This window comes from Medicago sativa, chromosome 7 (assembly GCF_051527215.1).
Source record: "Medicago sativa cultivar Bolivia chromosome 7, Bolivia_mono, whole genome shotgun sequence".
Classification (NCBI taxonomy): Eukaryota; Viridiplantae; Streptophyta; class Magnoliopsida; order Fabales; family Fabaceae; genus Medicago; species Medicago sativa.
Window position 1 is genome coordinate 50,327,934 of NC_140755.1, and position 12,828 is coordinate 50,340,761.

At 38.7% G+C, this 12,828-nt stretch overlaps 1 non-coding gene across 1 annotated transcript; it reads right to left on the bottom strand.

Annotated features, from left to right (window-relative positions):
- Window positions 1-342: 342 nt before the first annotated feature.
- On the bottom strand, window positions 343-449 carry LOC146906488 (small nucleolar RNA R71). The gene has a single exon (XR_015020751.1). It is a non-coding gene; the product is annotated as a small nucleolar RNA R71 (small nucleolar RNA).
- Between the last annotated feature and the right edge of the window lie 12,379 nt (window positions 450-12,828).

Here is a 12,828-nt window from a genome sequence, read left to right on the forward strand (position 1 = left end):
GAGTATGCAACGCCGTCTACGGCTGAGCCACAAGCTGTTATTGTGTACCCAACGGTTGAGGATGACAATTTTGAAATTAAGCCTGCCCTGCTTAACTTGGTGCAGCAAAACCAATTTTCGGGATCCCCCACTGAGGATCCCAATCTTCACATCTCTGTTTTCCTACGAATTAGTGGAACCATGAATGAGAACCAAGAGGCCGTAAGACTTCATCTCTTTCCCTTTTCCTTAAGGGATAGAGCTAGCGCTTGGTTCCATTCCCTCGAAGTCGGTTCCATTACTTCATGGGATCAGATGAGGCAAGCATTCCTTGCCCGTTTCTTTCCACCATCTAAAACCGCCAAACTTAGAGACCAAATCACGCGGTTCAATCAAAAAGATGGGGAATCTCTCTATGAGGCGTGGGAGCGTTTCAAGGAAATGCTAAGACTTTGTCCCCACCATGGCCTAGAGAAGTGGCTTATAGTCCACACTTTTTATAATGGCTTGTCTTATACCACTAAGATGTCTGTTGATGCAGCTGCAGGTGGAGCACTTATGAACAAGAATTACACGAAGGCGTATGCCTTGATTGAAGACATGGCTCAAAATCACTACAAGTGGACTGACGAAAGAGCCATCGCTAGTTCTTCACCCTCCAAAAAGGAGGCAGGTATACATGAAGTCTCTAACTATGATCACCTTGCTTCTAAAATTGATACACTAACCGAAAAACTTGAAAAATTCAATGTTAGTGCTATCAATTCTGCTTCTACTCTTTCTTGTGAAATATGTGGTATAACTGGTCATGCTGGTGTTGATTGCCAACTAGGTAGTGCTATTAACGGTGTTGAGCAAATGAATTATGCTCAATACAACCAAGGGATGAGACAAAATCAAAATTTTTATAAAAACCAAAATCCCTATGGACAAGTAGCACCACCCGGTTATGCAAACAACCAAAGATTCACTCAAAAATCCAATTTGGAAATTTTGTTGGAAAACTCTATTGCCAACCAAAACAAACAACTTCAAGAACTCAAAAACCAAACTGGATTTCTGAATGATTCTCTTTCCAAGCTCAATACCAAGGTTGATTCTATTGCTACTCACTCTAAAATGCTTGAAACACAAATCGCCCAAATAGCCCAACAAGTGGCTACATCTTCCCAAACACCGGGAGTCTTTCCTGGTCAAACCGAAGCCAACCCCAAAGCCCAAGTTAATGTCATATCTTTTAGGGGTAGTAAGTTAGGCGAAACTTTTGCTAAGGTTAAAAACATTGGGAAAGAAAATGTCAAGCCCTTAGGTGATAAAGTCGTGATAGAAGAAGCAAAACCACTTGAAGAAAACAAAACTCCATCCCCCTTAAATCCTAATAAGCTTAAACTAGAAGGTAAGTTTGAAAAATTTGTTAACATACTTAGGAAGATTTGCATTAAACTTCCCTTTGCTGAAGCTTTGTCTAGGATGCCTCTATATGCCAAGTTTTTAAAGGAAATTTTTTCAAAGAAAAGGGCTATAGAGCATAATGAGACAATAGCCTTGGCTAAGGAAACTAGTGCAATCATCCAAGAAGCACCCCCTAAGCATAGAGATCCAGGTAGCTTTGCCATACCATGTGAAATTGGGAATGAAACCATAAACAAAGCTTTATGTGACTTAGGAGCTAGTGTTAGTTTGCTGCCTTTGTCTCTTCTTAAAAGGATAGGGATAGGAGAATTAAAACCTACCGAGATGGAATTGAAAATTGCTGATCGTTCTACCATGAAACTTGTAGGATTTGTCGAGGACATACCTGTTAAGATAGAAGGGATATACATCCCAACTGATTTTGTAGTCGTTGACATTGAAGAGGACGATGACGTCCCCATAATCCTAGGTAGACCTTTCCTTGCAACTGCAGGAGCTCTCATTGATGTTAAACTTGGTAGGATAGTCTTTCAAGTGAGTGATAAGATGGTAGGATTTGAGTTGGAAAACGTTATGAAAGGTCCCGCTCTTTACTCTTGTTGCATGCTTAACAATCATGTTGTGAAAGAACGTTTTATAGCGTCATCTACACAATATGATATCTTTGATCCGTTCTAAGGACTCTTTCTAACCGTCAAGCTAATGACATTAAAAGAGCGCTTCGTGGGAGGCAACCCACGCATTTTACTGCTTTTGTTTTGTTTTTCTTTGTTTTAAGTTGTTTTGTAGGTAATTGTCCAAGTGTGATTCGAGAAAAAATTAAGAAATTGAAAAATTCTGAAGCCCCCAGGATCAGAGAGGTGGCACGGCCGTGCCAAGTTTTTAAGAAAAAAAAGGGCAATTGAAGTCAGAAAGATGGCACGGCCCGTGCCAATAGGTGGCACGGCCGTGCCCGACCTCTACACCACATATATCCACAAATTTTTCTTTCTTCTTCCTCATTCACAAACAATAACCCTCTTTCATCTTTCAAACTTCTCTCTAAACCTCCATAACCTTCAAACCTTCAAACCTTCATATCTCCCTCAATTCTTCACCAAACCACTCAATTCTTTCACCAATCAACCACAAACTTCATCCAAAACAAAAACCACCAATCAAAAACATCCTTCATCCATTCAAACCCATAATTCACCAAAACCCTAATCTTTCAAAACCTAACCCAAACACCACAAAACCTCAACCAATCTCCATAACTAAACCCTTAAACCTTACTTAAACATCCACCCCAACCCTAAACCAATCCTTTTCACCAAAAATCTTCCAAAACCCCAAACTTTCATACCAACCATAACCAAGGTCAAATGGCTTCAAGAAGAAGAAGTGGAAAGGAGCCAGCAAGTTCCTCCGGTCCTCCCCCAAAGAAGCAAGCACAAGTGAAGAATCATGGAATTCAGTTCAAAGACAACAAACAAAGGGACAGGTACAAAATTCTTACTTCTAAAACCTTACATCCCTCTAGATATCCTGATTCCTATGATTTGCAAGTGCTAGGGCTTAGAGATGATGTTTTTAGGTTGATGGGTAGGCTAGGTTGGACTGATATGCTAACACCTATGGGGGGTTATGAGAATTTTACTTATGAATTTTTAAGCTCACTTGTTTTTACCAAAGATAAGTTGAATTTTGATAACCCTAATCATAGAGTTGTTTTCCGGTTAATGAACGTTGATTATAATATGTCTCTTCAGCACTTTTGTGAAGCCTTAGGTTTTGTCAATGAGGGGTATATTCATGATCATTGGGATGATAGTCTGAAACCGGATAACTATGACCCAGCTGCCTTTTGGAACCGTATCACCGGCCTTGATAACTATGTCCCTAGAGCCAACAAAGCTAGCAACATTCACAACCCCGTACTTAGGTGTTTTATCTTGGTTTTCGGGCGTCAAACATTGATCACGTTTGAACCTTTTAAACCGGTGATATCTCATTTTTTCTTGGGAAGGGAAAAAGTAAGCAAAACCCTTGAGAATCGAGGTCCGGGAGTTGTTTTCGCTACGGGAAGGTGTTAGGCACCCATAACGACTATAGTACCCTATAGGAACCGTCTTTAATTTCTACGCGCGCGCTTTATTTTTAAATGCTATTTTGAAAATGTTATTTACACCTAAAAGTTACTAAATGAAGAATTGGAGGGAGAAGAATGTTTTTGGATTTTTATTTTAGTTGAATTGAAGGAATTTTGTTCCTTGCCTACGTACCCGATTAAGGGATCAAATCCACCGTAGTTCTCTTCCAAAAATGTTTTTGTTTTTGTTGGTTGATTTTAAGTTTGAAAAAGAATTTTGAAGAATAGAAAGAGGCCTCAAGGGCATGAGATTATGAAATTGTGAGGTTGGATTAGTGAATTGCAAAATATGGTCAAAGTATGATTAAAGTTCATTAAGATTTGATTAAGAAAATAAAAGGGAAAATTACAATGGGATTTTGATCCCAAGGTTTATTATGAAAAAAAGAGTTTGAGTGATGTTGTTCACATTTTTTGGAAAATGATTTTTCTAAGTATAAGGCCTAAACATACATCTAAACATACAATCCTAAACATACATCTAAACATGCATATTCTAGCTATATAGTGATGTGTGTGCATGTGTCGGTGCTTGTGTCGTTGTACATTATTAGAGTCCATTGTCCTTATTACATCATTGGCCTAGATACATTCTATGGCCTCTTTGCCAAGAAATTAAAAGCATGAAAGTAAAATATTACAAGAATTCCTAAATCTTTACATTCTAATTTTTGGCAAAAATTTAAAGGCAAGAAAGGAGATGAAGATGCAAGATGAGATGCTTATGAAACATGAAGAAGGATGTTAGTATAACAAGATGTAATATAGGAAAGAATAGGCAAGAAAATACCAAACAAGAGGGAAAATTAGTAAGGGTAAAGTGGTAAAATATGCTAGAGATTAATCACAATACCTCAATATGCACATGCCTTGTAATTTTCACATTATAGCAATTTTCAAATAGGTTTCATTGCAGCCACAATGTGAGAATTACAAGTTCGTACTCAAACTTGAAGATCATGATATGTCCTAGGCACCTTTAACACTTTTATCTTCACAAACAAACGTTTTTTATGACTTGTAAAACAAACGACTAACCACAACACCTTGACGTTCAGTAAGAGCACATCAAATACAGATGTAAACTCAACATAAATTCACATATTACCAATCAATAACATGTATCAAGAGTTGGAGTCGAAATCATGCAATTTTCCATAGTTTTTAACACTAATCATCACAAATGAGCAAGAAAATCATCTCATCACCTTTTTTATCAATTTCATGTACAAAAACGTTACAAAGTCACCACAAAATTAACAAGGAGCATGAACAAATTATTTTGGATTTTTTTCATAAGGTTTTAAGCACAACAAGGGGGTGAAAAGCAATAAACAGCATGTGAATAGCAAGAAAAAAAACAGGTAAAAAGGAAATCTGCCAAGAAAGAGGCTTAAGCCCAAGTAAGCTCCAGATCCAAGTGAAAACGGGCTGGGTTTGGAGTGGGTCGGTTAGACCCACGGGTTGAGGATTTGGATCCTTTCTCCTTCATAACACACACGCCTACAGACTCCCTTCTTCTCTCAACATTTTCGAACCTCTTCTTCTCCATTCTTAAACACAATAACAATCTTCCTTCTTCCTCACCTAAAAGAAAACGCCCCCAGCCTCCTTCCGACGTGGTGGCCGGTGGCGGCACCACCGCGTCGGAACCTCGAAACTCCACCAAACTAACAAAATTACACGCCTCTAATCCTCTCATCTCTTCTTCAATTTTTCAAACGCGCAAACACAATAACAGATGAATCATACAAGCGAATTTGAACAAAATCAATCCTACAACTATCACTCCAAATCAATCCCGTTCTTCCTCCTAAACTCCGTCCGAATTTCACAAGCAAACACGCAAAGGAAGCAGATTGACACGAAACCTTAGAAATTCGCTCAGAACTCAAATTAACGCACAAACGGAGAAAGATGAATTTAAGCATGAAACAAACATCAGTTTGGATTTCAGGAAGTTGATTTCAGGTGAGAAGTTTAAAACACAACATAGCAGAAGGATATTCAAAGGCAGATCGAACCAAAAATATGAAGTAGTGATACCTTGAAAAAGAACAGAGAGACAAAGGACCAGCAACGCAATTTCGATCTAGCAAGCTTCTTCACGTACGAACTCGGTCCGAACAATTCCTCCTCTTCTTGATCTTGGTGAATTCGAACTTCCCTCTTTAAACTTGATTCTGGACTTATCTCTCTGTGCCTTCACGAATTGATTGTTGATGTGCAAATGCGTGACTGCGCCGTCATCGTTGTATGAAATTGTGCACCGGCCTGGTTGGATTCTGAACAGAAATCAAGAAACGGCGATGAAATCAGGCTTGTGATACGTGTATGTGACCTTTGGTTTGGGATTCATTACTGGACGAATCTGTTCATCATGTTCATGATGAATCTTGGGAAATAAAGGAGTTTGATCCGAAAGTTTATGAGGAGAAAGAGTATTTTGATGTTTGAGATTGAAGATTGAGGAAAGAGAGGTGAATGGTGGTTATGGAAGTTTGTGGTGGTTAAAGTTTGTTGTGGTGGTTAGAGGTGGTTAGAAGTGATGATGGAGGTTGTTAGGGTGGTGGAAGATGAGAAAAAGAGTTAGTTATGGTGGTGGTGATGTTTGTTACGTGGGAGAAGAGAAGAAAGAGGGAAGAAAGAAAATTTATTTTGTGACTTTTTTGGTGAATTTTTGTGAAAAGTGTGATAATGATTGGTGAATGAATGAATTGACCCTTTGACCAATTTATAGGCTAAGTTTTTGACCTTGGACCAATAGGATAGAGACATGTGGCACTAGACTTGTAACAAACTCTTGTGGACCAATAACATTTGGACATGTGGCACTTGGACTCTAACAAACTAAAAAAGGGATTAAAATGCAAATAATAAAAGTGCGCGGACTAAAATGAAAATTAAAACTAAAATTGAATTGAAAAAGTAAATTGAAAATTAACGTAAAATGAGACGATTAAAAACAACAAAGCAGATTAAAACGAATCAGAAATATTATGTGAAATGACCAAAACGCCCCTAGGGACTAAAATGACTCGAAACGACTCAAATGCAATTTAAAAAATGATTTTTTAACAGGGAATTAAAGCAAGAATTCATACAAGCAAAATAAAAGGCTCAGAGACAATTTTTAGAATTTTAAACAGGGTTTTAACACATGAAAAGATTAAAATGCCCCTAGGGGCAAAATTGACTCGAAATGACTTTAAATGCAATTTTTGAAATGGGTTCTGACATAGAATTGAAATGAAGACTTATTCACACTATTTGAAAAGACTCAAACAAATTTTTAAAGATTGAAAGAGATTTCATCATGGGAAATGACTAAAATGCCCCTAGGGGCTAAACTGACTAAAAAAAAATGACTCAACTGATATTTTTTGAAATGAATTTTGACATGAGATTGAAACAAGGACTTATACAAACCAATTTAAAAAACTTAAACAATTTCCAAGGATTAAAATGAGTTGAATGCAGGAAATGACTAAAATACCCTTCTATGTGAATTTTGCAAATAACATTGAAATAAAATGCAGAGAAAGATGCAATTGATCAGAGACTGTTCAGATGATTTATAATGCAAGAAAAGAAAAATTGATTAGTATTTTTAGGTCCAAAATTAGGGTATAACAGCTGCCCCTATTTAAGTTTCTTTGTCCGGAGAGTCAAGAGACGAAGTCTTAGAGTTGACGGGACGAAGATACTTAAATATTAACATTTGCACTGCTTTTGGACATAAAAATACGTTTTCAGATTTTCAAAAACATGGATGCCATGCAACATTTCATTTATGAATGCAAGACAATCAAACCGGAATCTACGGGCTGTGTCACACCACCAAGGGATTTATAGACATCAAAGTAGAAAGAACGGGCAACAACAGACAGGTACAAGCTGTTCTTTGGATCGAACTTGCCACTTGACCGAGAGATACAAACAAGAGACGGGTACAAGCTGTTCTTTGGATCGAACTTGCCACTTGACCGAGGAATACAAACAAGAAACGGGTACAAGCTGTTCTTTGGATCGAACTTGCCACTTGACCGATATCACAACATGTAAGTTGGTGCAAACTGTTCTTTGGATCGAACTTGCCGTTTGACCGATAACAAAACATAAGCAAAGGGTACAAACTGTTCTTTGGATCGAACTTGCCGTTTGACCGGAAACATAGACATATACGCAGGTACAAGCGGTTCTTTTTGGATTGAACCTTGCACTTGACCAGTAACAAGATACAAATTGAAAGTCTGGTTTAACAAGATACCAATTGAGGGTAAATTGTCATTGACTTGATTTGAAAATAGACATGACCATTTTTGTTGGCCCAAAAGTTGAATTTGACATTGACATTGACATTGGCATTTGACATTGACATTTGACATTGACATTGACATTGACATTGACATTGACATTGGCTATTGACATTGACATTGACATTGACATTGGCATTGACATTGACATTAACATTGACATTGACATTGGCATTGACATTGACATTAACATTGACATTGACATTGGCATTTGACATTGACATTAACATTGACATTGGCATTGACATTGACATTAACATTGACATTGACATTGGCATTTGACATTAACATTGACATTGACATTGACGTTGGCATTTGACATTGGCATTTGACATTAACATTGACATTGACATTGACATTGGCATTTGACATTGACATTGACATTGACATTGACATTGACATTGGCATTTGACATTAATATTGACATTGACATTGGCATTTGACATTAACATTGACATTGGCATTTGACATTAACATTGACATTGACATTGGCATTTGACATTAACATTGACATTGGATATTGACATTTGACATTGACATTTGACATTGACATTGACATTGACATTGACATTGGATATTGACATTTGACATTGACATTGGATATTGACATTGACATTGATATTGAAATTGGAATTGAAATTGGAGATTGAAAATTGCTTCGAATTGACATTGAATTGAATTTAAAATTGAGATTGCTTCGAATTTGACAGTTGAGATTGAAATTGACAATTGGAATTGAAATTGAGATTGGGATTGAGTTTGACAGTTGACATTTGGATTGAATTTGACAGTTGAGAGTTTGGATATGCAACATGTATGTATGGTATAACAAGATTATTGAATGTATGAGCACATAAAATGCATGATTATGCATGTATGAATGCTTGAAATGCATGATTGATTGGCAGTTTGACAAGGAAGTTTCACAGAGATAGACAAAACATTGGAAGATTGGGCACGTAGTGGCTCGTGCTGAGACATATTCATAGGGGGAAAACCTCTTTGGAGAGACCGTCGTTTGGGAGACGTATCAAAACCATGGCTGAGGGCAATAAATCTTGTAAAGGAGGACCCTTGGAAGGTTCTTGGATACAGGTCGCCGTTGCTAGGCGTGTCAGTGCTGGGTAAACATTGGATGTTCGTATCTGTGGTCAATGCTTTTTCAATATTTCATTCTTTCATTTTTTCATTTTCAAACCCCATTTTTGTCTGAACCGCCCTTTCGGGTTTTCGATTCACCGGGGAGTAAAGATTCTTTTCATTGCCCCATTTTTGCCTGAATTGCCTTCATGGGTTGTCAATCAGCGGGGTGCTCATTTTTGCCTAAGCCGCCCTTTCGGGTTTTCAACTTAGCGAGCTTTTCATTTTCATTTTTCAATTTTTCTTTTCATTTTCATTCTGTTTTTCATTCTTGTCATTGACCACAGATCATCCTGGGGAGTAACCTGCTTGTAACATGTATTGAAATAGACATTGATATTCATTTATTCATGCATGTTTCATCGAAATGTACCCTGTTGCTCAGGTTTGCTTTCAAAATAGACAGAAAAAGGATTTTTCAATTTTCAAAAGATGTTTGTTTCAGACATCGACATTATCAAATAGAAAGAAAATATTTTGTATATATTATTGAAAGTAGAAAGAAAAATAGAGTTTCAAACAATAGCACAGGCTCAAATTGATGTAGAAGAGTGAGAGTCAGCCAAAGGCATGACTTCACGGATTTACAAAGCTTGGAAAATGGTAATTTTATTGGTTGGTGATACGTTGAACACGATGACCGCTACATTTCATAGAAATTTTGAATCCACAAGTACAGAAGCCTCTAATGAAGATGATCATTGACAGTTGCAGATGTCCCAAGGGGTGATGGTGATTTGCCAGATATAGTTACTTGTCTTTTATTGATAACCTCATTTTTGCATGAACCGCCCTTTCGGGTTTTCGGCTCATCGAGGCGCTCATTCTTGCCTGAGTTGCGTACAATCTCAGCGAGCTTTTTCATTTTCATTTTTTTTGTCCCTAACTCTTGCCTGGATCGCCCTTTCGGGTTTTCGATCCACCGGGAAGCGCATTTTTGCCTAGGCCGCCCTTTCGGGTTTTCGACCTACCACGCTGTTCTTTTCTTTCTAGACAAAGTATTTCTTGACTATATCGGCATTAACAGGATTTGGGAGTTCAACACCATCCATGTGTGTAAGAATCAAAGCACCACCAGAGAAAGCCTTCTTGACAACATAAGGACCTTCATAGTTAGGTGTCCACTTGCCCCTTGGGTCGGGTTGCTGACTTATTCTTCTTTTCAATACCAGTTCGCCTTCCTTGAATTCTCGAGGTCGGACTTTCTTGTCAAAAGCATTCTTCATTCGCACTTGATACAACTGTCCATGAGTCATAGCATCCATACGTTTCTCTTCAATCAAATTCAACTGATCATACCGACTTTGACACCATTCAGCCTCAGTCAACTTTGCTTCCATGATCACTCGAAGAGATGGAATCTCCACTTCCAGAGGGAGAACTGCTTCCATACCGTATACCAAAGAGAAAGGGGTTGCCCCGGTTGAGCTGCGCACTGTAGTACGGTAACCATGCAAGGCAAAAGGTAGCATTTCATGCCAGTCTTTGTAAGTAGTGACCATCTTCTGAACAATCTTCTTGATGTTCTTGTTAGCGGCCTCAACTGCACCATTCATCTGAGGTCTATAAGGAGAAGAGTTGTGATGTTCAATTTTGAATTCTTCACATAAAGCTTGCATCATGCTATTTTTCAGATTGGAACCATTGTCAGTGATGATCTTGTTGGGAACACCGTATCGACAGATGATGTTATTCTTGATAAACTCGACAACCACTTGCTTGGTCACATTGGCATAGGAAGCAGCTTCAACCCACTTGGTGAAATAGTCAATTGCCACTAGAATGAAACGATGTCCATTGGAAGCCTTCGGTTCTATTCTTCCGATCATGTCAATGCCCCACATAGAGAAAGGCCATGGGGAAGATATAACATTGAGAGCGTGTGGAGGCACATGAATCTTGTCAGCATAAATTTGACACTTGTGGCATCTCTTAGCATGTTTGTGGCAGTCACGTTCCATGGTTATCCAGTAATAGCCGGCTCTTAATAGTTTTCTTGACATGGTGTGACCCGAAGCATGGGTCCCAAAAGTACCATCATGTACATCATGCATCAATTTCTCAGCTTCTTGCTTATCAACACATCTCAACAAGACCATGTCATAGTTCCTCTTGTATAGGATTTCTCTGTCCAGAAAGAATTTGCTAGCCCATCGTCTCAAAGTCTTTTTATCCCTGTTGGAAGCACCAGGTGGATATTCACGATTTTGCAAGAATTGTTTGATGTTGTAATACCATGGCCTTTTATCATTCGCATCTTCATCAGTCTGATCTGGCACATTTTCAATAGTAAACACATGAGCGGGTCTATCGAGACGCTGCACTTTGATTACGGGCACATCATTCCAGTGATGGACACGAAATATGGAAGACAAAGTAGTGAGAGCATCAGCCATCTGATTTTCATCCCGAGGGATGTGGTGCAGCTCAACCTTAGTAAAGTATGTCAACAGACGTCTTGCATAGTCACGGTATGGGATCAGCTTCTCATGATGAGTCTCCCATTCACCCTTTATCTGGTTAATAATAAGTGCAGAATCTCCATAGATGTCAAGGTGCTTAATTCTCATATCGAGGGCTTCTTCAATGCCCAAGATGCATGCTTCATATTCAGCTATGTTGTTTGTGCAGTCAAAGGTTATTCGAGCAGTGAAAGGAATGTGGTGCCCCTGTGGAGTTACAATGATGGCCCCAATTCCTTTACCGTAAGCATTAACAGCACCATCAAATACCAATCCCCATTTACTATTGGGGTCCGGCCCTTCATTGATCAGTGGCTCTTCACAGTCTTTTGCCTTTAGATACATAACTTCTTCATCAGGGAAATCAGACTTAATTGGCTGGTAATCATCAAGAGGTTGACAAGCAAGATGCTCAGCAAGGATGCTTCCCTTGATTGCTTTCTGAGCTTTGTACACAATATCATATTCAGACAACAACATTTGCCAACGTGCAATCTTTCCAGTAACAGCAGGCTTTTCAAAGATGTATTTGATTGGATCCATTCGGGATATCAACCAAGTTGTATGATTCACCATATAATGACGCAGGCGTTTGGCAGCCCAAGCTAAAGCACAACAAGTTTTTTCAAGCATTGTGTACCGAGTCTCACAGTCGGTGCACTTCTTGCTCAGATAGTAGATAGCATGCTCTTTCTTACCAGTCTCATCTTGTTGACCGAGAACACAACCCACTGAATCATCTAACACTGACAAATACATGATCAAAGGTCTTCCCTCCACGGGTGGGACAAGGATAGGTGGTTCTAACAGGTATTCTTTAATGCTATCAAAAGCTTCCTGACATTCATCATTCCATGCAACGGGCTGATTCTTTCTGAGCAATTTGAAAATTGGTCCACAGGTAGTAGTCATGTGAGATATGAATCTTGAAATATAGTTCAGACGTCCGAGGAAACCTCTGACTTGCTTCTCAGTTTGAGGGGCCGACATCTCTCTGATGGCTCGGACTTTATCAGGATCGACTTAAATGCCTCTTTGACTGACAATGAAGCCAAGCAACTTTCCAGATCGTACACCGAATGTGCATTTATTAGGATTCAACCGCAGCTTGTACTTTCTCAATCTTTCAAACATCTTTTTCAAATACACAACATGCTGCTCTTCATCACTTGACTTCACAATCATATCATCAACATATACTTCAATCTCCTTGTGAATCATATCATGAAACAGAGTAGTCATTCCCCTCTGATAGGTTGCACCAGCATTTATCAAGCCAAACGGCATCACTTTATAACAGAACGTTCCCCACGGAGTAATGAAGGATGTCTTTTCTCTATCTTCAGGTGACATCCGTATCTGGTTATAGCCAGAGAAACCATCCATG